The sequence below is a fragment of the Pinus tabuliformis genome, chromosome 7 (assembly GCF_031772625.1).
Source record: "Pinus tabuliformis cultivar Carrire ecotype Pingquan chromosome 7, CPIR1, whole genome shotgun sequence".
Classification (NCBI taxonomy): Eukaryota; Viridiplantae; Streptophyta; class Pinopsida; order Pinales; family Pinaceae; genus Pinus; species Pinus tabuliformis.
Genome location: NC_142293.1, coordinates 1,457,615,561 through 1,457,641,044, shown reverse-complemented (window position 1 = coordinate 1,457,641,044; position 25,484 = coordinate 1,457,615,561). Strand labels below are relative to the sequence as shown.

Genomic DNA, 25,484 nt, shown 5'->3' with positions numbered 1-25,484 from the left:
AAGTGAGGGGAAAAGGAAACTTGAAGAAAGGAGACTGAACTTGAGTGATGCCACAGTAAACCCCTCACTACGAATCATTTTCTCAAACAACAGCGTGTGTCCTCTCTGAGGAAGGCAACCTGTTGGAGATGGGAATTGGCGTGTGTCCTCTCTGAGTAAGGCAACCTGTTGGAGATGGGAATTGGCGTGTGTCCTGGAGCAAGCTGTTGGAAATGGAAATGCATGACCGCGTGCATTTCAAACAGAGGGCAAGGGCGAGGGCGAGGCTCCGTTATGATCATCAATAATTCTGCGACTAAGGCTACCAAATCCAAGGCACTCGAATGTGGCGAATGATCAATGAGTGCTTTAGATTTGACTGTTTCTCGTGTTATATAAGCCTGGCATCACCAATTCACATTTTTCACAATTATCCTTCATCTTTATAAATGGAAACTGGGCTTTCTCACCTAGACGAACGACGCAGTGCTCGGATTTGAGCGTCCTCGTGAGGATGATAACACAGGTCTGCCAGTCAAAGAAAAGAAAAATGCATCTGAAAGGTCATCGAAATGAAACCGCGGCCACCATTACAGTGCACAAGGTATAGATCTGCCAGACAAAAAAAAAATGCATGTGAAAGGTCATCGAAATGAAACAGCAGCCACCATTACTGGGCAAAGACTAAAAACAAGTCACTACAGGGCAAGCTTCATTTTGAAGGAATCATATTTCGGCAAAAAATTACCTATGAATTTGGAGCAACAACCTCCAGTTAAATGAAGAGAAAGGTTTCCAGAGCAACCTCCAGGCACAGGAATGAAATCGAAAAGTCTGGTATCCACTTTCTTGATCTCGAACGAATTCTCCTTCTCCACCTGAACAATTCGGGAATTCTTCTCCTTCTCCACTAGAACAATTCAGGAATTCTCTCTCCACCATGCAGGGGAAGGAATTCTCCCTCCACCATGCAGGGGAACAATATGCGGACAAGCGACGGCGACCATCGTAATTAAGTTGGGTTGGTGGTTCATTTAAGATCAGCATGAATAAATACCCTCGATTAAATGCCATTAATAGAGCTGCAGTGGAGGCGGAAACGCGTCAATTCGAACCACCCAGACGACCAGTTACATCAACCATGCTTCCCTGAAAGCTCATGCTCTTCGCCAGATTTTTTGGGAGTAGCATGCCATAGCATGCATGCATGTATGATGGGTACTGTGAGGGACAGCGATGGCGGGCACTGTCAAAATGATGTCAAGGATAGGTCGCTGAGAGTTTCGGCAAAAGCTAACCAGCCATATATTGGGTATTAAATGCCCCTATGGAGGCTGGCCCATCTATGTATGTCGAGCGGGTCATGGGGGCGCATCCATCTCCATGGATTGTAACTCCGGTGGCCACCTTTGCGTTTCCGGCAACGAACGCGGGACCCACCAACCGCGAGCCTGCCACCCCGTCTTGCCTTTGACAACAGCGACCTCGCACCAAAACGCTATTGACTCCCGTTCGAAAATACTCTGCCTCTGCAACCCGCCTGGACGAAACGCAAGAGCTCTGTTCAACCGCCGATTGCTTCCCCTCGCAGGCTGGTTCCCGGGCTCGTGGTACATTCCTAGTAAAGATTTTCTTATATGTATATGAAGGATATGCGGAGCCTAAACCTAGATTTAGTTATAAATTCAATGACGTCTTTATTAATTAGTTCCGTGGATTAAAACGTTAGTTCTGTGAATCAGAATGGATAGTAAAGGGAAAATGTTACAGATCTATATTAATGCTCATTGGAGCAATCTCTCACTCTTGCATGGTTTGTTTGATGCGTGCTCAAACTGAGGCCGCCCTATGGGCATTCGCTGCAGCCGACGTGCTGAGCATTGGAATTGCTTATTGTGACTTAAATTGCCATCTGGGTTGGCTTCTTGCAGACCCTCTGCCATTTTTGAAGTTCAATATGGCAAATACTGCGGATTGAGGTGAAAGAGCTGTGTTTAAGTTAGAAACTCATTTTAAAGCATTCATGGTTTTTTAAGTCATGATATGATTTAGGGTTAATCTTCTAGCTTTTGATTTCAGTTATTTATGTCTTGTTAAAGTTTGTTCTATAATGCATCTCATTTGTTCTACTATTTACGCTGTTCTGAACATTTGTAAATTACTAGTATGAATTTGAATATGAAACCTTAAAGAACCACATAGCAGCAAACAGAGATTCATATGATGGAAGTTTTATTTTCATGCAAGGAACTCTATTATTTGTAATGGATCGTCATTGTGGTAGATTCATCAGAAATCAAGACTCTTGTTCAGCTGACTTGGTTTACACCATTATTCTTTGGAGTTTAATCAGAAGAGACTACTTGTGTAAGAGCTGGATGGAAAGCCTCACCCCATTCTAGTGGAAGAAGAGTTAGAGATTAATGTCCTGGGTTAGTGATAGACAAAATACTCTTTTCATTGAGAAGGTCTCCACTCCCATTGTCCTGATGCTCAGATATATGCCTTCTTTGCATAGACAGAAGATTAAAACGTGGATTAGTTTCTAGTTCCACCTATTGTTTAGTCCCAGGGTATTCCACCTCTGCTAAGCCCAGAGCCACATTTTTCAAAGAAGAAAGGTGACCTTGGTCTATTCAGAGTAAAGAAATTGTCTCCAGTCAATATTATTCATGATGCAAGTTGTCTTTCTTCCATTGATCATATATACAAAAGTAAAGTGAGTTTCAGCCATGCAATCAAAACTTTTTGGATAACAATTTTCTGACCATCAATATAAACGTTTTCTGTTTTTTAGATGATGTATCTTATATTTCACTACTGAACAAATATATATCAAGAAATATACAAGTTGTCCCGCCTTGTGTAGGCAAAAATAGCCAGCTTAACCACTTTGGCTACAATTTTGAAAGATTCTACATCTTTCCCAAAAATGCCAAGCCCAGCTGTAATCTTAACTACCAGCCCTTGAATGCAATGCTAGTTAAAGAGTAATCTCCCCTAGGATATTCAATCATAAGCTTCTAAAAAAATAACATGCATATCATATGGACACTTTGTTATGTAATTGTTTTGGACTTCATCTGAGCATAACAAAGTGGAACAAACTAATTAAAGTTGTATAACAGTTTTTTCTTTGCAACAGATTTTGCATGTTATTATGTTTCTTTCAGCAATGTATTGATTATACCAAGATGAAGCATTTGAAAGCCTATATACTGTTTTGTGCATGGGTAGGAAATATTGAAGGGGAGATAGGGAATTATGCTGTAAATGTATTTATATCTGGTGGGGTCTTCAGTGTAAATTCTACACACTACAAAAAATTGCATTTCAAGTGGTGTTCAATATTCATAGTATGAACTGTTGCTCATATGTTTAGTCAATATTCGTGTTCCCTCATTTGTATAGGGATTTGAAGAATGAGGAAGTGGGAATTGATCAATGAGTTGGAGGTTGAGGACCCAGAAGGGATGATAGAGTTTTCAGCGGAAGATTTGACATGGACAGAAGTAGCAGGAGACCAAGTCGCAATTATTCCATATTGTCGACTTGAGGATTTTATAAGGGGAGAGCAAATGAGGGAAAGTGCACCTACTCAATTTGTTGCTAAAATTCGACGAATTAAAGATGTGAAAGATATCAAGAGGACAAATTCTTCAACATATCTAGAATATGTTGTGTGAGTCTCTCTCTTTCTCTTTCTCTATCTATATATATATATAATTTTGATTTTAAGTTCACTATGTCAAACATGCATAAATATTTTATTTAATTTTTGGTGAATTCTTGATCACAGATATAGGTGTGCCTATGGTCCAAATCATGTACAATCCAGCAATGTGGCTGAACCTGGATCTACAACTAAGAAACGTCTTCCACGTCACAGCATCAAAGTTGGTTGTCAGTGTCACTTTATTATGCGACGACTTGCTCTTAGACAAAATGATGTCGTTCTAATATATACAGCATGCAGACATATTGATGACAAAAATGTGGTTTGTCATGGAAATGAGGCAAATGACATGCCCAAGAAATTCAATTTTGCGCCGCATTTAACAGAGCATATACGAACTATTGTTAAAGATTTGGTTCGTGATGGTTTTAATGCTACGATGATCTGGGAAAAATTTATCTTTGATTTAAGGTATGGATCTGGTGAGTTTTTCACAGGGGCACCTCGAGATTCTTTCATGACAAGAAAGGATGTGTCAAACATGTACAATAATATCAAGAGGCTAGAGTATGTGAAGCATGAAAGTGATCCAATGAGTGTGGATTGTTGGGTTAGTGAGTGCCCAGAGAGCTTTTTCTTCTACCAACAACAAGATGTTGTTAAAAACATTCATTTCATTATAGGCATACAAACTAAGTGGATGCTTTCAATGATGGTGAGATACTCACACAACAACATGTTATCAATGAACTCCACTTTTAGCACTAACAAATATGGGGTAAACATATTTACCAAAACTTCATTTATTCTACTTTATTTCAATGTCGTCCTCTTATATGCTTATAATCTTGTTTTCTTATTGTAATGCAGTATCAAATGTACACCATAATGGCTTTTGATGATCATCACAATGGGATTCCAGTGGCATGGGTAATATCATCACGGAATGGTACTCCTGATATTTGTAAATGGATGTCGCAATTATTTGCAAATGGGAAAAAGGAAAACCCAGATTGGAATGTCCGAGCTGTCATCACAGATGATGCAGCAACGGAAATCGAGGCATTAAGGTGAACCAGTATTTTCTTTTTAGAAGAGATAAAAAGCAATAATGTTCAAGGATATTCTCTTATAATGTTATATTATTTCAGGACTTGCACAAACTGTACACTATTATTGTGTGTATGGCATGTCCGTAGAGCCTGGTTGAAAAATGTTGGAACGAAAGTCAGGGGAAAGGAAAATAAAGTCCGTATCTTCCGTGCTCTGGGATTAATCATGCATTCGTGTGAAGATGATGCATCTGTGCAACATGAAATTCAAAGTTTCTTTGATGAATTCAAAGAAGAAACTGTGTTTTTGGATTATTTTGCAACCAACTAGTTAAACAACAACAAGCTATGTAAGTTTCCTAAGGTTGCATTTTATCAATTTATTTTGTAATTGACCATTTTCTATTGTTTTTTCGCATCTAATATATGTTTTTTTTCCAGATATGTGGGCAAAAGCATATAGGGACTTCCCACATTCCAACCAGGATACTAATAATGCTATCGAATCTTATCACCGGTATCTAAAGCAAAGGTACCTCTGTGAGAAAAATAATGCGTCCCATAGAAGGGTGGATTGGCTGTTGCACCTATTATTAAAAAAGGTTGAGTTGTATTCCATTCACATGCAACGTCTAAAAAATGATGGTTTTGTCCGAGCTTCAAAAATTGAGCAACAAATAAATTTAAGTGCGTGCAAAGCAAAGAATATCCCAGATGAAGATTGTATGGCTGATGGAAACAAGGAAAGTGAGTATTTGGTTCGTAGCCAAACTACGGCAACTCGTGATACATGGTATCATGTCATCTATAAAGGGCTGAACCTAAACTTTTGTAATTGCAAATGGGCCCTAAATGGCAATATTTGTAAGCATATTCTAAAAGTTGAGATGGTAGTGACTAGCAAGGTTTCAAGGGGCAATGAATTGCCTAATGTCTGTAGGTCTATTACAGAAAGACCTGGATATTTACTTGATTTAAATGAATCATTTGTAATGAGCCCAGAAATTGAAATGAACCTTCCAGCTTCTCTTTCCACTGATTCAACCATTGTAAGGCAAGATAGCGCCTTAACAATCGATGAGGAAATTAAACTTGTGATGTCATCAACTCATAAGAGATTGAGGGGTTTATTACAAATAACACCCACATCTTTGGAGCAAGCATATGCACTAAATCAATTGGTAAAAAATGTAAGCCAAGAGTACAATAATAAGAAATTTGATGTTGTAACTCCATCCAAGGTCACTACCAAGAGGCGACATAGTTTCTTGAGCCCAACAAAAAAAGGGGGGCAAAGTGTTCCTGCGTTGAAATCAAGAAAATATGGACCACAGTTTCTAAAGGGTGGACGGTGTCGTGGAAGGAAAAGAAGCATGAATGAACAATTGGAGATTTCTTCTACAAAAGAAATCAATCTGGACCACACATCTAGAAGGGTACAAGGTTCTATTTTGCAAAATACTGGTATGGAAATATTAATTGATGTACCATTTAATGTGAAATTCAAAATATCATTATCTTCATTGCCTTCAATGCGATTGCATAACAACGTGTTTTTTTCTTTTTTGTTACAGCTGAAGAATCCACATCTCATAATACTTCAAGTTGCCAAGTTCGTTTATTTCATGAGAATAATCATATAATGTGGATCCAAATATGGGGGGGTTCATTGATTCATTTTCCATTTGATTCACCACGTTCACCTCTCTCGTTTGATCATCGAACCCCCTGGTTGTTTCCACCAATGGCACCAAATTCATTCATTGGGCAGCCTACTTCAACCCATAACATTTTGGTTCCACACCCTAGGGTGATGCCCCCTATTGTACAACCAGTCGGATTGTATCGCCGCTTGCACTCTATACAGGAAATAGCGGGTGAAGAAAACAATCAAAGTGCCAGCGATCAATGGCAAGATGACAAATATTCGAGCTAATGAGTATTCATGGATATAATATGGGCATAACCCTATAAAGGGATCTCCTAATCCAAGAACATGTTGTGAGCATGATGGGTTGAAAATGTTTTTGGATATGTACAACATTATCTAATTTCAATTTTGTATGGTTATTGAATTGAGCTACTGAAATCTTTTTGTTGAACTCAAAGCATATAAAATCTCAGTGTAAATGTTGGCTGAACTCTAACAAACTCCAGGAAAAGGTTATTTGTCTTTTCGCTACTATAAGCTTGATACATCCTTTTTGGATAACAGTATAGTGTATTGTACATAAAGGCAGAATTGGAACTCTTATATATCAGGCTGGCTCATTATTGTAGATGTTATTTTGGCATGTTGCTTCAATACAAAATGAATTTCAATGAAAATTGGTGAAAATTGGTGAAAATTATTGACATGCTCAAAGTCAGTCCTTTGGTGTCTGGAAATTATTGAAAATTGTGGAGTTCGAACAGCAGCTTGCCCTCAAACTTCACAAGAGGTTTCTTTGTGCTAGTCTGGGAGGATTTACCCCAAAAGCTTTGTTCTTGAAGCAGTTTTTGGTTAAACTGATAGTTTGTGACTGATTTTGGGAAAACCTGGTTTGGGTGTTTCAGTTGGATCAGATTAGTATTTATTTGATCAGATTTGAGCAATATTAGCTTTTTCTTCTGCACTCATAATTTTTGTCAGGTTTAGTGAAAATGATGATCCTTGGTTGACGTGGATGCGTATTTTAGCTCTTTAACAGACTTTGAACAGGTTTGGAAGTAGCTTTGTTCTTGACTAGTGCAATCGATTTTATTAGCTGTGAAGCCTCTTTTCCCCAGTGTTACGATTAGTTTCTGTTCAGCAGGAAATTTTCTCGGCTCATGGGAAAATCTATTTTCTGGTAAAATGATTTTCGATCACATGTTCTACTTTATAGCCTGCTTATTTGCGTTGCTGGAGCAGTGGTTCAGTGGGAAACCAGTTGGAGTTTTACCTCTACCGGCCCAGGTTTGATTCCAACTTTTTCGGTGTTTGCACTGCCTCTCGTGTAGTTGGAATACCCAGAGCAACACGTCGCAGGGGATTTACCCCAGTCTAGCCAAAAATTGGAGACTCAAGGGTTCCTGTCTAAAAAAATGACCTTTGATCAGCTTTCCAAGGGCATCACAGGAGATTAACCCCAGTCTGGCCAAAAAAATGGGGAGTAGGGAGTCCCTGTGTAAAACAATTACCTTTGATCAACTCTCTAAACTAGACATTCTTTTGCCAATTTCTGGTGTAACTTGTAAGGACCAAAATGGTGATGATTGCTTTTAGTTAGCTTTTGTAAGCCTTTACTGGTCAGCTTTTACAGGTTTTCTGAAAGCAATAATACCTGCTCGCTTGGTAGATTGATGTTCCACTTCAACCGTAGTTTCTGTTATGTTTACGTTAGATAGTCACTGTTCAGCTTTTGGAGATTATTTTAGTTTATTGGAAGTAACTGATTTTCTTTTATTAGAAGGATTAAGAAAAAAGAATCCTTATTGGGGTTTTGAGATGGACTGCATTTTGGTTTTGTAGCATTTTCTGTTAGGTTTAGATAAGAGGGGCTGGAAGGTTGTACTTTGCATCTAGAAATTTCTGTTGTTTGAGTGTGTCATGGGATCTCTGTTATTTGCTGTTACCTTTCAGAAAAATGCTTCGTTAAAGAATTTGCATCATTATGTTTGGGTTTATCTTTCGGGAATTCGTGCTTTTAATCGTTAATAGCATGTCTTAGCTTTATAAAATATATTCAATTCTAACTGAAAAAAAGTATTGACAATGCAGAAAATGGGGCTTCAGAGGATGAAGACACTGGGAACATTCCTGAATCATTTTACACCAATGGGGGCCTGAAACTAAGAGTGGTTTGGACCATCAGCTCCCTTATTGCAGCCTCTGCAAGGCATTATCTTCTTCAAAATATCATATCTGAGCATCCCACCTTGGAAAATCTTATTCTTACTGATTCAGATCAGCAAGGAGTTCTATGCATGAATAGAAGTCAATTGCAAGAATTTCGTGATAAACCTCTTGCAGCCTCTGCTTCATCTAACAGAACCCAAGTCCCTGCACTAAACATGAAGCTTTGGTATGCCCCATGTCTGGAGCTCCCATGTGGAATGGTGTTGAAGGGTGCGACACTGGTCTCAATTCGCCCTTGTGAGTACCCAATATGCAAGGAAACTGATGGATTTTTAGCTGGAGCTTTCGAAGGACCATTCAAGACTGCAGCTAGCCTGCTTTCAAAGCAGAGGACATATCTTCTGGAAATGAATTCATTCTAGGCCTCTGAAGTTTGAACATAGGCAGTTAGCTCAACTGTTACAGGATTCTCTATGATTTATCCCTAGTTTCTATACATTCAAGAAGTCTGTGAATGGAATATCAGTTGATATCAGAGTAATTTGATCCCCCTTTGAATTTGGTGCTTCCATAAATTGTCCAAATGGGTAAAAGTTGGGCAACCATTCTGATTATCAATGAGCTGGAGTGGGGATGCTGTTACCACTTTCCCTTGCTCGACAATTTGTCCAGATCCACTACAATCTTTTGAAAAGTTCATAAGAGTACTTTTCAGCCCTGCATTTCCTCTTTGTGTCACTGATATGCCAGTGTAAGAATTCTTGATGACCATTTGATTTATTGTGAGGATGCCCCATGTCTGGAGCTCCCATGTGGAATGGTGTTGAAGGGTGCGACACTAGTCTCAATTCGCCCTTGTGAGTACCCAATATGCAAGGAAACTGATGGATTTTTGGCTGGAGCTTTCGAAGGACCATTCAAGACTGCAGCTAGCCTACTTTCAAAGCAGAGGACATATCTTCTGGAAATGAATTCATTCTAGGCCTCTGAAGTTTGAACATAGGCAGTTAGCTCAACTGTTGCAGGATTCTCTATGATTTATCCCTAGTTTCTATACATTCAAGAAGTCTGTGAATGGAATATCAGTTGATATCAGAGTAATTTGATCCCGCCTTTGAATTTGGTGCTTCCATAAATTGTCCAAATGGGTAAAAGTTGGGCAACCATTCTGATTATCAATGAGCTGGAGTGGGGATGTTGTTACCACTTTCCCTTGCTCGACAATTTGTCCAGATCCACTACAATCTTTTGAAAAGTTCATCAGAGTATTTTTCAGCCCTGCATTTCCTCTTCGTGTCACTGATATGCCAGTGTAAGAATTCTTGATGACCATTTGATTTATTGTGAGGATGCCCCATGTCTGGAGCTCCCATGTGGAATGGTGTTGAAGGGTGCGACACTGGTCTCAATTCGCCCTTGTGAGTACCCAATATGCAAGGAAACTGATGGATTTTTGGCTGGAGCTTTCGAAGGACCATTCAAGACTGCAGCTAGCCTACTTTCAAAGCAGAGGACATATCTTCTGGAAATGAATTCATTCTAGGCCTTTGAAGTTTGAACATAGGCAGTTAGCTCAACTGTTGCAGGATTCTCTATGATTTATCCCTAGTTTCTATACATTCAAGAAGTCTGTGAATGGAATATCAGTTGATATCAGAGTAATTTGATCCCGCCTTTGAATTTGGTGCTTCCATAAATTGTCCAAATGGGTAAAAGTTGGGCAACCATTCTGATTATCAATGAGCTGGAGTGGGGATGTTGTTACCACTTTCCCTTGCTCGACAATTTGTCCAGATCCACTACAATCTTTTGAAAAGTTCATCAGAGTATTTTTCAGCCCTGCATTTCCTCTTCGTGTCACTGATATGCCAGTGTAAGAATTCTTGATGACCATTTGATTTGTTGTGAGGATGACAAGAGTCAGGAAATTGTTATTTGTATAGAGACCACCATTTCTAATTTCTGATAAGTTTTATCACATGAAGGCTATGTACAAGTTGGGTTGAAAATTTCCAACATCTCTCATTGCCATGCAAGGATAAAATTATACAGGACAAGTGAAAGAATATGTCCTCAGCAAGCATAGCCATAGTTTACCTTTAATGTTTTGGAGTATTGGAGGACTACTGTTCACTGAGAATCCCTATTTCAATAAGTACCTTCTCTTCATCTCAAAAAGGACTTGTAAATTTCAATCTGTAGTTGTAAAGCATAATAAAAGCTGTCCACTGTCAGGTTGTGATGTTGTTACCACTTTCCCTTGCTCGACAATTTGTCCAGATCCACTGCAATCTTTTGAAAAGTTCATCAGAGTATTTTTCAGCCCTGCATTTCCTCTTCGTGTCACTGATATGCCAGTGTAAGAATTCTTGATGACCATTTGATTTGTTGTGAGGATGACAAGAGTCAGGAAATTGTTATTTGTATAGAGACCACCATTTCTAATTTCTGATAAGTTTTATCACATGAAGGCTATGTACAAGTTGGGTTGAAAATTTCCAACATCTCTCATTGCCATGCAAGGATAAAATTATACAGGACAAGTGAAAGAATATGTCCTCAGCAAGCATAGCCATAGTTTACCTTTAATGTTTTGGAGTATTGGAGGACTACTGTTCACTGAGAATCCCTATTTCAATAAGTACCTTCTCTTCATCTCAAAAAGGACTTGTAAATTTCAATAAAAATCTGTAGTTGTAAAGCATAATAAAAAGCTGTCCACTGATTTCAGGTTGTGGGAGCTAAGTTGCTGCTATTCAGCGGTGCCAAGCAATAAATAAATACAAAATACTAACTACAAATTGATAAAACAAATTTGTAGATATCTCTTGTTCTGCTTGTTATTTTTGTTAGCAGTTTCAATAAAGTTGATCACGTGGAGATCTGTTGCTCTACTTCTCTGTTTCGTATGGGTTTTCTCAACGTTTTACAACAGCACAAACAAATTACAAATATTGATGCGGTACTTAATAGAGTGAGAGCTCTCCTTTGCCATCATGACTCAAACTCAAATCAGATACATCCATATTCATAGCTCCCTTTATGAGCTTATTGTATTTGCATCGAGTATAAATGACTATTCTCAATATAAGGTACTGGTCTTGACATCTTCTCAGACAAGGTCCCAAAAGGGCTTATCTGGGCTCAGATTATGTCCTGGTCTTAACTAAGAAAACTAGCTCTGCTGATTTAAAAGTCCCAAACTTATCTTCCTTTCTCTTGAGGGGAATAACGAAAACCATTATGATGATTGTGAGAGGAGGTCTGCTTCATTTAGCCATGAAGGGCTTTTACGTTCTCCAAGGGTGGGCATCTTGGTCTTAATATCTTCTCAGAAAAGGTCCCAAAAGGGGTTATCTGTGCTCAGATTATGTCCTGGTCTTAACTGAGAAAACCAGCTCTGCTCATTTAAGGTCCCAAACTTATCTTCCTTTCTCTTGAGAGGAACAATGAAAATCATTATGATCATTGTGAGAGGAGGTCTGCTCCATTTAGCCATGAAGGGCTTTTAGCTCTCCAAGGGTGGGCAAGTGATCACATTTGGATACAAATCCAAATCTCTGTAATTTATATTTAAGTAATTTTATTATTACAAATACGAAAAGGATATATTTTTAATCTCTCTTTCCAGCTATTGAGGTTTAAGACAAAGGTATCAAATCTAACTTTGTGCTTATGCGCATTCTTAACATGGTTGTGATTATGTTGCTTTGGTAGGTAGACATGATTCGGATATGGTTTACAATGGCTGTTTTGGTAGGTACATATGATTGGGTTCTTGGTCAGTATTGGCTATGAATGAGTGAATATGGGATTGGCTATGAAGTTTCTCCATGCTGTCATCATTCTTAAAGAGAATCAGAATTTTGCTTTCATCATTGATGGTTCTATGTTTGTGTCTGTGAGAGAGTTCTTGAACCTCAATATCCAAGTGGGAAAAAAATTAATATATGAGTAACATTGTGTCCATAATGTTTTCTAAAGAGCACGCTTTCATCATTCTTACACAATGATGATTTATGTTTTCATCATAGATGGTTCTATGTTCGTGTATGTGAGAATATTTATTATCCAAAAGATAGAGAACCCATCACTTGACACTCTAATGAAAAGCAAAGCCTATTACTTGTCACTGTAAATTGGTTCTTGCACGATTGAGTTGATCTTTGGTTGTGTTCTTACCAAGTGTGGTAAGTTACATTCTGAGTGGATCCTAAGTATGATATCATTGAAAACATGAATTCCAGTAAAATATATTTAAGGGTATATATACCATCCAAAAAGATGTAAAACTTACAATACAATGCAATTGAAATATATATATATATATATATCACAGAGTGGGTTTATATATTTGTGTGAGAGGCACAATTTTGTTGTGAAGAAATTTGCACTTTTTGGAGTCACTATATGGCGGGGATACATTAATTAAATATCTGTTAATGCATTACATTATGTCACTATATGTGTAACTCGGTTTATAAAAACCTCAACTTTAAAAACTATGTACTTTTCTTGATCCCCGTTTTAGATATATTATTTCACTTGGTCAAATGTAAAGTGATATTCATTTTAAACTTTGAAGTTTTAAGAGAGCTTCGAACTCATTGTAACGTTTCTTTGTAAAAGACTCTGCTTTACTTACTAGTTTGGATGTGAAAGATGCATGTACATGAGGGTAACGGAATGCTGTAAAGGTTACCTAAATTGCCATTGAGCAGGTAGTGGTGTACAAGTACTTGAGCTCTGAACAGTTTAGGGTTGTTGCTAGTTTTGGGTTGTTACAAGTGGGAACATTGTTTAGTTTTGGCATGCTATTGAAGTGTTCTTGCCATATTGTGTGGATATTGAATGGAGCATTGTTCTAAATGTTTGATAACCTACTCTGTTCCATCAGGATTGTTGTAGTTGCTGTGTATATGTTAATAAGCATGGTATTTTGTTACATCTTTCTTCGTTACACTTTGATGAATATGGATGGTGATGATGTACTTCCCCGTTATGGTTTATGGCATGCTTTTTATGGTCGCACGTCACCATTGATTCTGGTGTAAAGTCAATAGTGAGTGTTCTTGATTAGATGATTAGCTATGGCCATTAGCTGAGTTAGACTTGTGGTAACGAGATGGCCAATATTATGGGGCATTACGCTTTAAATTTGTAGTTGTTATTGTTGGTGTCATTCTTGCAAATTCCAAAGCCTTAGTTTTTGGTTCCGGTGCTGGAAACATGGGACACTAGACTCTAGAGCATTTCTTGTGCTTGTAAGAAAGGTGTCCTAGTTGGAAGATTAGTGTGGGTGTGATGAACAAGCGACATGTCAAGAAAAACAAATGTCAAGAAAATGGGGGATTAAGCTTTTTGAAGCAAAATTTATCATTATGATTTTGACAAAGTTTACGGACTCCATATTTTTAATCTTTTAGGCAATTTTGAAAGATTAGCGTTTCTTCACTTATGTTCTTTATTTATTAACTTTATTTATTAAGATTATGGCATCTTCAAAGGCATCATGGGCATGTAGGGCTTCATTGATATATGCGTACATTGCATCATTATAGGGCAAACCATGTACCTAAGAAAATTAACTTCATACTAGGTTAGAGTTTGTCATTATTATGCATCAATGTTCCTAGGAGGGTTTCATGGTATGGAATTCTTAATCTCACATTAGATTACGCATCAACTATTTTTGGCCTGTCATCATATAGATATGGATATAGCTAGGGTTTGCATCAGAAATGACTTATACTTCTTAAATGTTGTGAAAAGCAACAAACCAGATGTAAATAACCTTCTTTTGTTACTTTCATTTATTCCCATGGCATCCATCCAAGTGGAAATCAACACTATTAAAGAGGTAGCATCTGAAACTTGAAATTAAAATTAAATTCATACGAAGCTACAATAATATTCGCTGAACCACTAGTAAGTTAAGAATAATTAGTTCACCTCAAATATAATGTACATAATTGGACACATGAATTCAGTTATAACATGATTGGACATCTAAGGTGAATGATATTACAAAACCAAAAAAAAGTACATTAACGAGTACTTTACTGAAAGAACCACAGTATGAGAATCCCAAGAAAAATGACAACCATGGTGTATACACATAGTCGAGACCTATATTGATGCTGATCAATGTTTGCTAGTGGAATGAATGATGATCCTGAATCATCTCTGGCACCTGCATCTACACTTGAGATTGCTCCAACCATTAGATCAGTAGAGATTTTATGGATCTCCGCAAGGTGCTTTATCGAAAAAGAATTAAATCGAGCACTCCATATTTTTGCCTCTCTGTAGAGGGGCTTCAAATTGTCTGCGCGAACATTGTAGATGCCTTCCATGTGATTACAGATTATCTGAGTTTGTCAGCACTGTTATGTTATTCACCCCATTGTGTTTTGCCTCTTTTAAACCTGCAACAAGTGTAATGTAGTATGCTTCGTTATTGGTTGTCTTTCCCTGCACTTCCCATATTCTATAAATCACATGATTTTTTGCCCCATTGTGAAGGACAAATTTTAAAGATGCCGGACCCCGATTGGGGCGGCATGATACTTCAATGCACAATGTCCACTTTTCCACCATTCCATGGGCTTAGAAGCACTGCATAGTGACAACAACAAAATAGATTCATGTTAGAATACTTTAACATGACAAAATATCCTGATTGAAATTGATTATTTTTATGCTACCTCAAGTCTGAATGCACATCCTTGAAAAATAACAGAAAATCAAATATCAGATAAGACTTTGGGCATATAGAACAAACTTTAACTCGAATGTGTTTAATTTTATATATGGATGAAGAAATCCTATGGGGCAGGAACTTGTCACTTTGTATGTTGGGATGAATGCATGTTAAATGTAGAAATGCCAGTATTCTTCACATAATGTAAAAGCAAGGAAGGTTTCTTAATGACCAAAGCCTACATATATCAAAATATTTAAGATTCAAAAGATGCAGTTTGCAAACTCTTAATGATGTAAACTTTCAACAGCCAACCAGCCAGAGGCATGACATGAACACAATAATCATGAAGTTACATTTTAGCCCTGAGCTTCACCAACTCAAAATAAAAGTTAAAATCAACTAATTAAACTAAAGTGACAGATCACAGCTCCTGGAAATGGCATATAGAAACAGGTTTCCATAGAACAAGGATCCGACTTGACTATTAATCTCTCTCTACTGGTGAAACCTTACTGTATTTAAAAGTAGCTGGAATATTAAATTCAAACATTTTCATCTGGTTCATAATCACCAAGAAATTTATGAAATGCTATCAGAAAAGCTTAGAGTTTGGAACACTTTTTCCATCGCACATCTCAAACAAATGTTTAAATTGCATTATAGACTGACATAAACGTATCACCATGATCTGTGCTCATTTGTCAGCATTAGTTCTAGAAAAAATTGAGACAACGAATGCAAAATAGTTTCCGCCTCTTAAAAACATTTTTGCAAATGATTCTAAACGCAAGTGCATATCCTTCATATACATATAAGAAAATCTTTACCATGAATGCTTTAAAATGAGTTTCTAACTTAAACACAGCGCTTTCTCCTCAATCCGCAATATTTGCCATATTGAACTTCAAAAATGGCAGAGGGTCTGCAAAAAGCCAACCCAGATGGCAATTTAAGTCACAATAAGCAGTTCCAATGCTCAGCACGTCGGCTGCAGCGGATGCCCATAGGGCAGCCTCAGTTTGAGCACGCATCAAACAAACCATGCAAGAGTGAGAGATTGCTCCAATGAGCATTAATATAGATCTGTAAAATTTTCCCTTTACTATCCATTCTGATTCACAGAACTAACGTTTTAATCCACGGAACTAATTAATAAAGACGTCATTGAATTTATAACTAAATCTAGGTTTAGGCTCCGCATATCCTTCATATACATATAAGAAAATCTTTACCAGGAATGTACCAGGAGCCCGGGAACCAACCTGCGAGGGGAAGCAATCGGCGGTTGAACAGATCTCTTGCGTTTCGTCCAGGCGGGTCCAGGCGGGTTGCAGAGGCAAAGTATTTTCGAACGGGAGTCAATAGCGTTTTGGCGCGAGGTCGCTGTTGTCAAAGGCAAGACGGGGCAGCGGGCTCGCGGTTGGTGGGTCCCGCGTTCGTTGCCGGAAACACAAAGGTGTCCGTCGGAGTTACAATCCATGGAGATGGATGCGCCCCCATGACCCGCTCAACATACATAGATGGGCCAGCCTCCATAGGGGCATTTAATACCCAATGTATGGCTGGTTAGCTCTTGCAGAGAGTTTCAGCCATTGCGGCAACTACTGTAAGGGAGAGTTTTGGGAGTTGCGTCAAGTACTGTAAGGGTGCATTAATGGATTTATAGAAATGGAAATAAGCGTTGCCTTGTCCACACTCAATTGTTACCACTCTTGTTTCATAGCTTTCAAACAAATCAATCTATAGAAATAGAAATAAGCGTTGCCTTGTCCACACTCAATTGTTACCACTCTTGTTTCATAGCTTCCAAACAAATCAATGTACTGGACCAATGAAAATGGATACCTATATAGATACTAATCACTAAAAACACTACATTTCTATGATACAACTTATAATTTTCATTTTTAATTACTCCTTATAAATAAACATTCTAATACCATTAAAAATGTAAATTTCAAAATCATCAAAATTCTTTATTACAACAATAGAACATATACCTTCATTTTCCTTTCCCTAGAGGACAATCCATTTATAATCATCCTTAGAGGACCAACCAAAGTTACCGACGACCCAATAAAACACAACACCAACTTTGAAAATGGTTGACTAGAAACGAAAAACCTTACCTAACTGAATTGGTCCTAACCTAGGACCAACCGAATAAGGTAACTCTGTCTGACATTAAGATTGAAAAAAATATATTTATAGTCCCTTTTTTCCATTATTTTTATATAAGATTTCTTTTTTTAAATGCAACTTATTCGGTTAACAAAAGCGATACTTACTTCGGTTAATTCATATGCAATGTGATTCATTTGCCACAAACGTTGAATACTACGTTGTGCGAGGCATATATTGCCCACAAAACTATGGATTGTAATGGATGGAGTGAATCTCACTCCTTGTAATCCATTTTTGTAACAGTTTGCCTTTCGAGATTGGGTTGTTTCCTCAATTTCCTCTAATGGACTGAAGGTTAAAATCAATTCATGGCCCCCCTGCCTCGTAAGCTTGGTTCACCAAATGAATTTAAAAGATTGAATATTAGAGCAAAACAATCATCAACAGCTTGTTCATTGACATTATATTATGGAAACAATTTATAGATCTCCACCACTCAAATAACAAAATTTCAGCGCTTCTTACATATTTGGATCTCTATTTCAACTGCTTTGACGTGGACAAGACAAATTCCATCTGAGGGGATCTAAAAACGAAAGAGACACTTCAATTTTTGTTTGATATAGAACCAACATATAGAGTTCACCCTAATTTTTGGAGTTCGAAAACGCAGTTGCCCTGTTTATTGTTCACCCGGTTTTATCTGGAAATCCACTGTCCCAATTTCCTTGTAATTGGCCGATGCTTTATGCTTTCGCGAGTAATTAAACTATACAATCTCCATTACAACGAATCCTGTGAGCTACGTATACCTCTACGGTATGGCGAAAGGTCCTAGGATGGCCAAAGCTGACTGATCTTGCTAGGCGTTTGACCACTATCCGCTCACGCACATTTATGCAAATTCTAACTTTCAATTTAGAAAGAAATTGAAGACCAAGAGAGGTTAACCTAAGCGAGTGACCCACTAAAGCTATGTACATAAAATGAGAAACTAACTTTGCATTTACTTGATAAATCGCTGGAACATAAACTAGATCTGTGACCGGAACCACCAAAAATGCTGAGAACACTGGTTCTTTCTAACGAATGGTGAATATGGCTACTGCCACTCGCGGCCTCCTATTCCTTCTAAGGCCAGGCAACTGCTCACACAATGGGTGACTTATATACACTAATAATGGTGACTTATATACAATAACAATGGGTGACTTATATACAATAACATTTGCAGAAATAATGGTTATTTATAGGTTTCACAAGACCATGTGGGTTCGACAAAAGGTTCAGTCGACCAATATTTTTCAAACTTCAAACTCAGCAACAACTAAAATTAAGATGACCATTCATTGCCTTTCTCACAAAATATTTAAATCAAAAGGTAAGCATGTGCAGAGCGGTATACACCATGTGTTTTAATACAAGAAAAAAATAAAAATGTAAACATCGTTAGATAAGCACATACCCCGGTTTTTTTTTCTTTTCAATTCTACCCATTCCATACAGCTCTGTCCTGTACGGTTTCCAATATTTTCGCCTCGGCTAACTGTACAGCGATAATAAATATTTATTACACAAAAGGCCAACAAAACAGCTAATTGTTCTAGACAAAACACTCGAGGTGTCTTTACCTGAATTCCAGAGGTCCCTGTTACAACCCGCCATGGCGCCATAGATTTCAGAAATGGAACGGTGAAAATATTTTATATTGAAACGCTGTGATGCTGATGCCGATTCAAATGATATAATACGAGTGAAATGAAGAGATAGTGTTAGACAGAAGATATAGAGGGTAGGGTGTCACCGGTATTAACAGTCACACATCCAACACTCTGAAAACTTACAGGCGTGCCTTTCACGCCACTGCAGCGTCGCACAGGGGATGTCCTTCAACCCGGCGACGTAATGGATACGGCTTGGTCTCATGACTTCCATTGATATTCTGCCCCACGATATTCTGCCACAGATTTTATTAATATATCAGGGTAGGGCAGATAAACGTCAGTCTTATCAGTCACAAACCTAACACTATTAAAACTTGAAATCTGTCAATACAAGACAGTGTACAGTCACATCAAATACAATAGGGTACTTCACCATCTGTCAATACAATACAGTGTACAGTCACATCAAATCATGTCATAAAACTGAGTACAGTGCTGGCATTAAATATTTTAGAGCCGCCACAGATTCCGGACTTAATGGGGATGATATACAGCATTATACAATATGGTGTTGATATACAGTGCATTAAATTGAAATTGATTTAGTACATTAAATTTAAATTGTTTTCCATACTGTATACCACCTACCCAACATTAAATTAACGGTTAAGACACGGCCCTGGGCTATGGACTTTTTGTGTAAAATTGTTGGGTTAGTATGATGTGAGTTTCCTCAGATGCGTGCCAGGTCAGATGGACCTGCTGACATCGATTTCTTGTATGGAGGTTGTCCTTGCGTCGGTCCAATTCAAGTTATTCCGAATCGCCGGAGGTTTCTGGGGCATTTGTATTTCGTATGTGTCAGTTTTTTTTGGTCCTCTCCCGCAAAACCCTCCCTAATGTGAAATGCACCTTTGAGTGCAGGGCTTTAGTGTCCAGGTTCTTGATATAGATCTACACGAGTCTCCAGAGTAATGGCAATCAATGCTTGTGTAGTTTTAGTTTTATTAATGTATTGGGGTAATATATATTATTGTTGGATTTTGTATTATAAAATATATTGTGTCATTGTATTAATGGAGCTATAGTTTCACAAATATTGATAGGATCAATCAATATTAATATATTTATAGCTCTGTTAATGTATTGGGGCATTATTATCATCTCTTAGATTTTGTACCAAGTAAAATCCAACCAATAACATATATTGCCCTAATACATTAATGAAGTTATAACTTCATAAATATTAATAGCTATTGTCATTTTCTGGTTCAATGTAATTTTTACTAACAATTAGATTATGTTTTATTTGCTTGATATTTAGTTAAATGGTGTTAGAATGATTGGCATGTATTACTTTGGAAATCAATATATAGATCTCATTAAGAATTTGTACAAATGAGAGGTGTTGCATGTCTTTTTTTTAGATTTTGAAAATGGGTGTCAGTGTATAGAGGTATACCATGGGAGCCCTTTTGTTCATGTCTAAATTGTTTAATGTAAATAAGTTTACATATTTCATCTTTTCTTTTTCATATATATATGGATGATAATATTTCATCTTTTCTTTTTCATATATATATATATATATATGATAATAAATTTATAATTAGTAAAAAAAAAATTAATATTTTTAATTGTTTTTTATTTATTCGTGTGACTTTACATTCTGATTTGATGTTTGGAATTACGCTCACATTAAACACCTTTAAAAAAAGAAGATGATCTTACTTAAGGTTGGGATATTAGTTTTACCTAAATATTATTTAAGTTATTACTATCTCAATTTTTTGTTGCATTTATTACCGGTACAAATTTGTTTGTTTTTTTCACATAATAGTTTTTTACATATAAGTATATATACTTATATTGTCAAAATCTATTATATCAATTGATAAAATCGAATTTGGGTGAGGAAAATATAACCCCAATTAATATAAATATATATATATAATTAATAATAATTAATAAGTAATTATTTTTGCGCATGCCACGTGGATAGGGATGACACCTATAATTTCACGTTCTAATTTAATATTCACGGTATATTACTTATTTGTTCAATTCTATTATGGATGAGAGTTTACATCATCCAACTCTACTTTAGACGACAGCCACAGCCATGATATTTTTGAATGTGAATTCGTTTCAATGTATTTTCTTTGGAGTAGGAAGATTCCAAACCTCCAAATGTTTGATATAATTCCATGAGTTACATAATCAAGTTATGTATAAAATGAATCAAATAGATCTCGTTGACAACGACTTTTCACGTAGCTCTCGCCACATCGTTAAGTTAATTGGGCAAAAGCATGATTCCCATACCACATGTGAACGTAACCACATGTTGATAATATCTTTTAGTGGTCACATTTGATATTTTCAACATGTGGTAAGTACATTGGATATTTTTATACATTTTATAAATATATTAAATAAATAATTGTTGTTCATATACTAATTAGTGTTTTGCAATTTTGAATTTTTCATAATCTAATATTTTAGATGCAATTTAGTTATAAATAATTTTTATAAACATTTTAAATTTAAAACTAAAACTAAAATAGATTAATCATTTTAATTATCACTATAAGAAGTTCAAATAGCTAAACATAAGTTTAGAATACTAATAATGATGATGCAATAACCAATTGGTTATTGATTTAATGGAGAGTATAATGTTCTTATCCTCACACTGAGAGCACGAAAAAACAAAGGAATTCTCTGTTAATCCATTAATTGATTTGTGTTTACTGTTCAAAATTGTAAGCTCAATTTAAATTCATACTCCCTGGAAATACACACTTAGTACTCGATAGCTGGAGTTTAGTGCACTTGAATTTCCACATTGAAAGGGCTTGGGTTGAATTACACTTGAATTTTTCTGTTTACTAGTGATAACTACATATTCAGTTTATATTCATACTTCGTGCACTTGAATTTCCACATTGAAAGGGCTTGGGTTGAATTACACTTGAATTTTTCTGTTTACTAGTGATAACTACATATTCAGTTTATATTCATACTTCGTGAAAACACACTCTGAGTAATTCTACAGTTGGTGATTATTACACTTGAATTACAATTGGAGATTATTACAATTGAATTTCAATTTTGACAGGGATTGGGTTGAATTACAATTAAACTATAGAGCTTAATGGGATGCTTCCAAGAGTGTTACCATTTGCATGTTGTGACAGGTACATGCCGCTATGTAAGGATTTTATGTGTTTTGCACCTTTAGCAAAATGATGCAAATGGAAAAAACATGAAGCCTACCTTTTCTGAACTAAAAGCATAATACCTAGTCCTTAGTTGATCTATAAGAAGGCTAAAAGTAAACATAAGTTCAAGAACGAACCAACAGAATGTTGGGTTGTGTTATATTCTTTCCACGACTAACCCACGTAGTGAACCGGGGGGTTAGAGGGGGACGAAGCCCCCCCTTCGTTGCGCCGATTGTGCAGTAGGGGGGTCACAGGGGGGTTTGAGGGGGGCAGGTAGCCCCCTCTACGGGATCTGGGGTAACGCCCTGGGAAAAATTTTTTGTACCATATATTAGGTTGGGCGAACCTACCGATGGTTTTTGGTCCATGGGTTTGGACGCAATGGTTTTGGTCCATGGTATTGGATGATTCAACATGTATAAATATGTATTGTAACATTGAAAGAAACATAATGGAAAATCAAGTTCGTAGTCCCGGTTTTGGGATGCAGGGGAAATCTCTGTGTATATGTGTTTTATGTGTTATGTTCTCACATTGCTTATTTTATATGTTTTAAAATTCATATGCAGGTAATTTCTGTACGGGGTTAAAACCTACATTTGGTATCGGAGTTGTTTTGGCTTCAAGGGGACGCCTTTGTTGCTGAGGAGTTTCGCTCGGGCCTGTGGTAGACCTTGTTCAGTGGGAGATCTGCGAGATCAATTCTGGTGGTGAAAGAAGATGGCGAGCAGTGGAAAGATAGAGATCGAGAAATTTAATGGTCAGAGTTTTGAGTTGTGGAAACTCAAGATGGAGGATCTATTGGTGGATAAATATCAATGGATCGTGGTAGATCCAAGTACTAAACCAACGAGAGTGTCTGATGAAGAATGGAAGAAGCTGGATCGGAAGGCAAAAAGCACAATACGATTGTGTGTCTCAGATTCAGTATTGCTGAATGTATCAGGGGAAGCTACAGCGAAGGCTTTGTGGGACAAGTTAGGGACTTTGTACCAATCTAAGTCTCTGGTGAATAAACTGTTCTTGCCGAAAAAGCTGTATAACCTAAGGATGAAAGATGGAGACTCAGTGACAGAGCATCTGAACGCATTTAATACTGTGGTAAGTCAGTTAGCATCTATTGATATTAAAATTTTAGATGAAGATAAGTGCATCAATTTGTTGTGTTCTCTACCAAATTCATGGGATAGTCTGGTTATTGCAATAGGTAGCAATGCAACTGCCTTGCATTTTGATTAAATAGTCTCATCCTTGCTGATGGAGGAGATGAGACGGAAAAATATGGAGAGCCAGAATGGTGATGCCTTGTTTGTACGAGGACGGTCCTAGAACAGAAATAAAAATAAGTCATCGAGTGGGAGATCTAAATCTAGAGGGAGATATAAATCTCCAGGAAAACATGTAAAAGTGGTGTGCTAGAAATGCGGAAAGGAAGGGCACTACAAAAGGGATTGTAAAACTAAAGCTCCTGGTAAAGGAAAGGGATCTGATGATGCTCCTTCTGTAGAGGCGAAAACTACCTCAGATGAAGGTGGGGATGTGTACTTGGCCTCTTCAAGTACACATGTAGATCATGAGGCATGGTTGATTGACTCAGGTGCATCCTTTCACTTCACTCCCAATAGAGAGTGGTTTTGCGAGTATGAGAAATACGATGGTGGTGATGTCTTCTTGGGGGATGATAGGAAGGCTAGAATCGTTGGTCGCAGAAAAGTAAAGTTGAAGTTGCAAGGTAGAAGAGTTAGAACACTTCCAGGTGTTTTGCATATTCCTGCATTAGCCAGAAATCTGATTTATGTAAGAAAGCTGGATGATGCAGGTGTAAAAACAGTGTTCGAGAAAGATACCTACAAGATGGTTCGGGGGGCACTGGTATTGATGCAGGGAGTTCGGACTGGAAGTCTGTACAACCTGCAAGGTAGCACTGTTGTTGATGGGTGCAACATTTCTGTGGTTCTTGAAAGTGGAGCAGAAAATCTAGTGGTCTCTAGAGAGAAGACCATGCTGTGGCATCAAAGGCTTGGACATATTGGAGAGAAGGGCCTTCGAATACTTCATGGTAAAGGTATGGTAGAAGGTATGAGTAATAGCTCTCTGGATTTTGATTTTTGTGAAAATTGTGTATATGGGAAGCAGAATTGGGTGAGTTTCCCCTCTGGTGGTAAGAGGGAGAAACAGATATTAGAGCTTGTGCATAGTGATGTGTTTGGACCTATGAAGGTTCCATCACTGGCTAAGTCTGTGTACTATGTATCATTTATAGATGACTTCTCAAGGAATACATGGATATATTTCCTTAAGAAGAAATCTAAAGTCTTTGATAGGTTTAAAGAATTTAAGGCTATGGTGGAAAACCAAACAGAGAAGAAGATAAAGGTGTTGATGTCAGATAACGGTGGAGAGTTTTGCAGCAAGGAATTTGAAGAAATTTGTAAGAAGTGTGGTATAGCACAGCAGAAGACTACTCCATATGCTCCTTAGAAAAATGGAGTCGCAGAAAGAATGAACAAGATGTTGATGGAAAGGGCAAGAAACATGCTCAGTGATGCCAGGTTAGGACAGGAATTTTGGGCAGAGGCGGTGGAGACAGCATGTTACCTGGTCAACAGATCACCTTCATCAGCGTTGGAGGATAAGACTCCACAAGAGGTATGGACTGGTAAGAAACCCTCTCTTTCACATCTGAGGGTATTCGGATGTGATGCTTATGTACATGTACCAAAGGAGAAATGAACCAAGTTAGATAGTAAATCTAAAAAGTGCATCTTTATTGGGTATAAGGATGGTTTAAAGGGTTATAAGCTTTGGAACCCAGTAACAAGGAAGGTTGTCTATAGCGAAGATGTGGTGTTCAGAGAGGTGAAAGATGTTATTAAACATGAAGTCCAACCAAAGGAACCTGAGAAGATAGAGTTTGAGCTAAAGGAGGAAGAATCAGACTCTACAGTAGAGGAGGAATCAAAGATGAAGTAAGAGCCACAAAACTCCGGGTGTAAGAAGATCCAGCTGAGAAAGAAAGCAGCCAGGAATGTATAGTCCATCTACTTTCTGTTTAGATTTTGCTTTATCTATTACTGATGATGACCCCAGAACTGTGAAAGGTAGCAGTTAGTAGATTCAGAGGATGGAAAACTCTGGAAAGAGGCATGGTTTGGTTGAATGTGGACATCTTTGCACAAAAATGAGGCTTGGGATTGATGGAGTTGTAAGACTGGAAGGAAAACATTGGCAACAAA

The 25,484-nt window shown here is 37.5% G+C and overlaps 1 long non-coding RNA gene across 6 annotated transcripts in view; it reads right to left on the bottom strand.

Moving 5' to 3' along the window:
* The window catches only part of LOC149253252 (uncharacterized), a 44,825-nt gene extending 25,483 nt beyond the window's left edge, over positions 1-19,342 (bottom strand). For 3 of the 6 annotated variants that reach the window (XR_016266169.1, XR_016266167.1, XR_016266168.1), the window contains exons 1-2: positions 18,989-19,340; positions 18,823-18,903 (exon numbers count right to left, since the gene is read on the bottom strand). This is a non-coding gene — a long non-coding RNA (uncharacterized LOC149253252). Of the gene's footprint in view, positions 1-14,498; positions 15,146-18,822; positions 18,904-18,988 lie in introns of those variants that run through there. The other 3 variants (XR_016266165.1, XR_016266164.1, XR_016266166.1) reach the window with 3 other exon arrangements.
* Between the last annotated feature and the right edge of the window lie 6,142 nt (positions 19,343-25,484).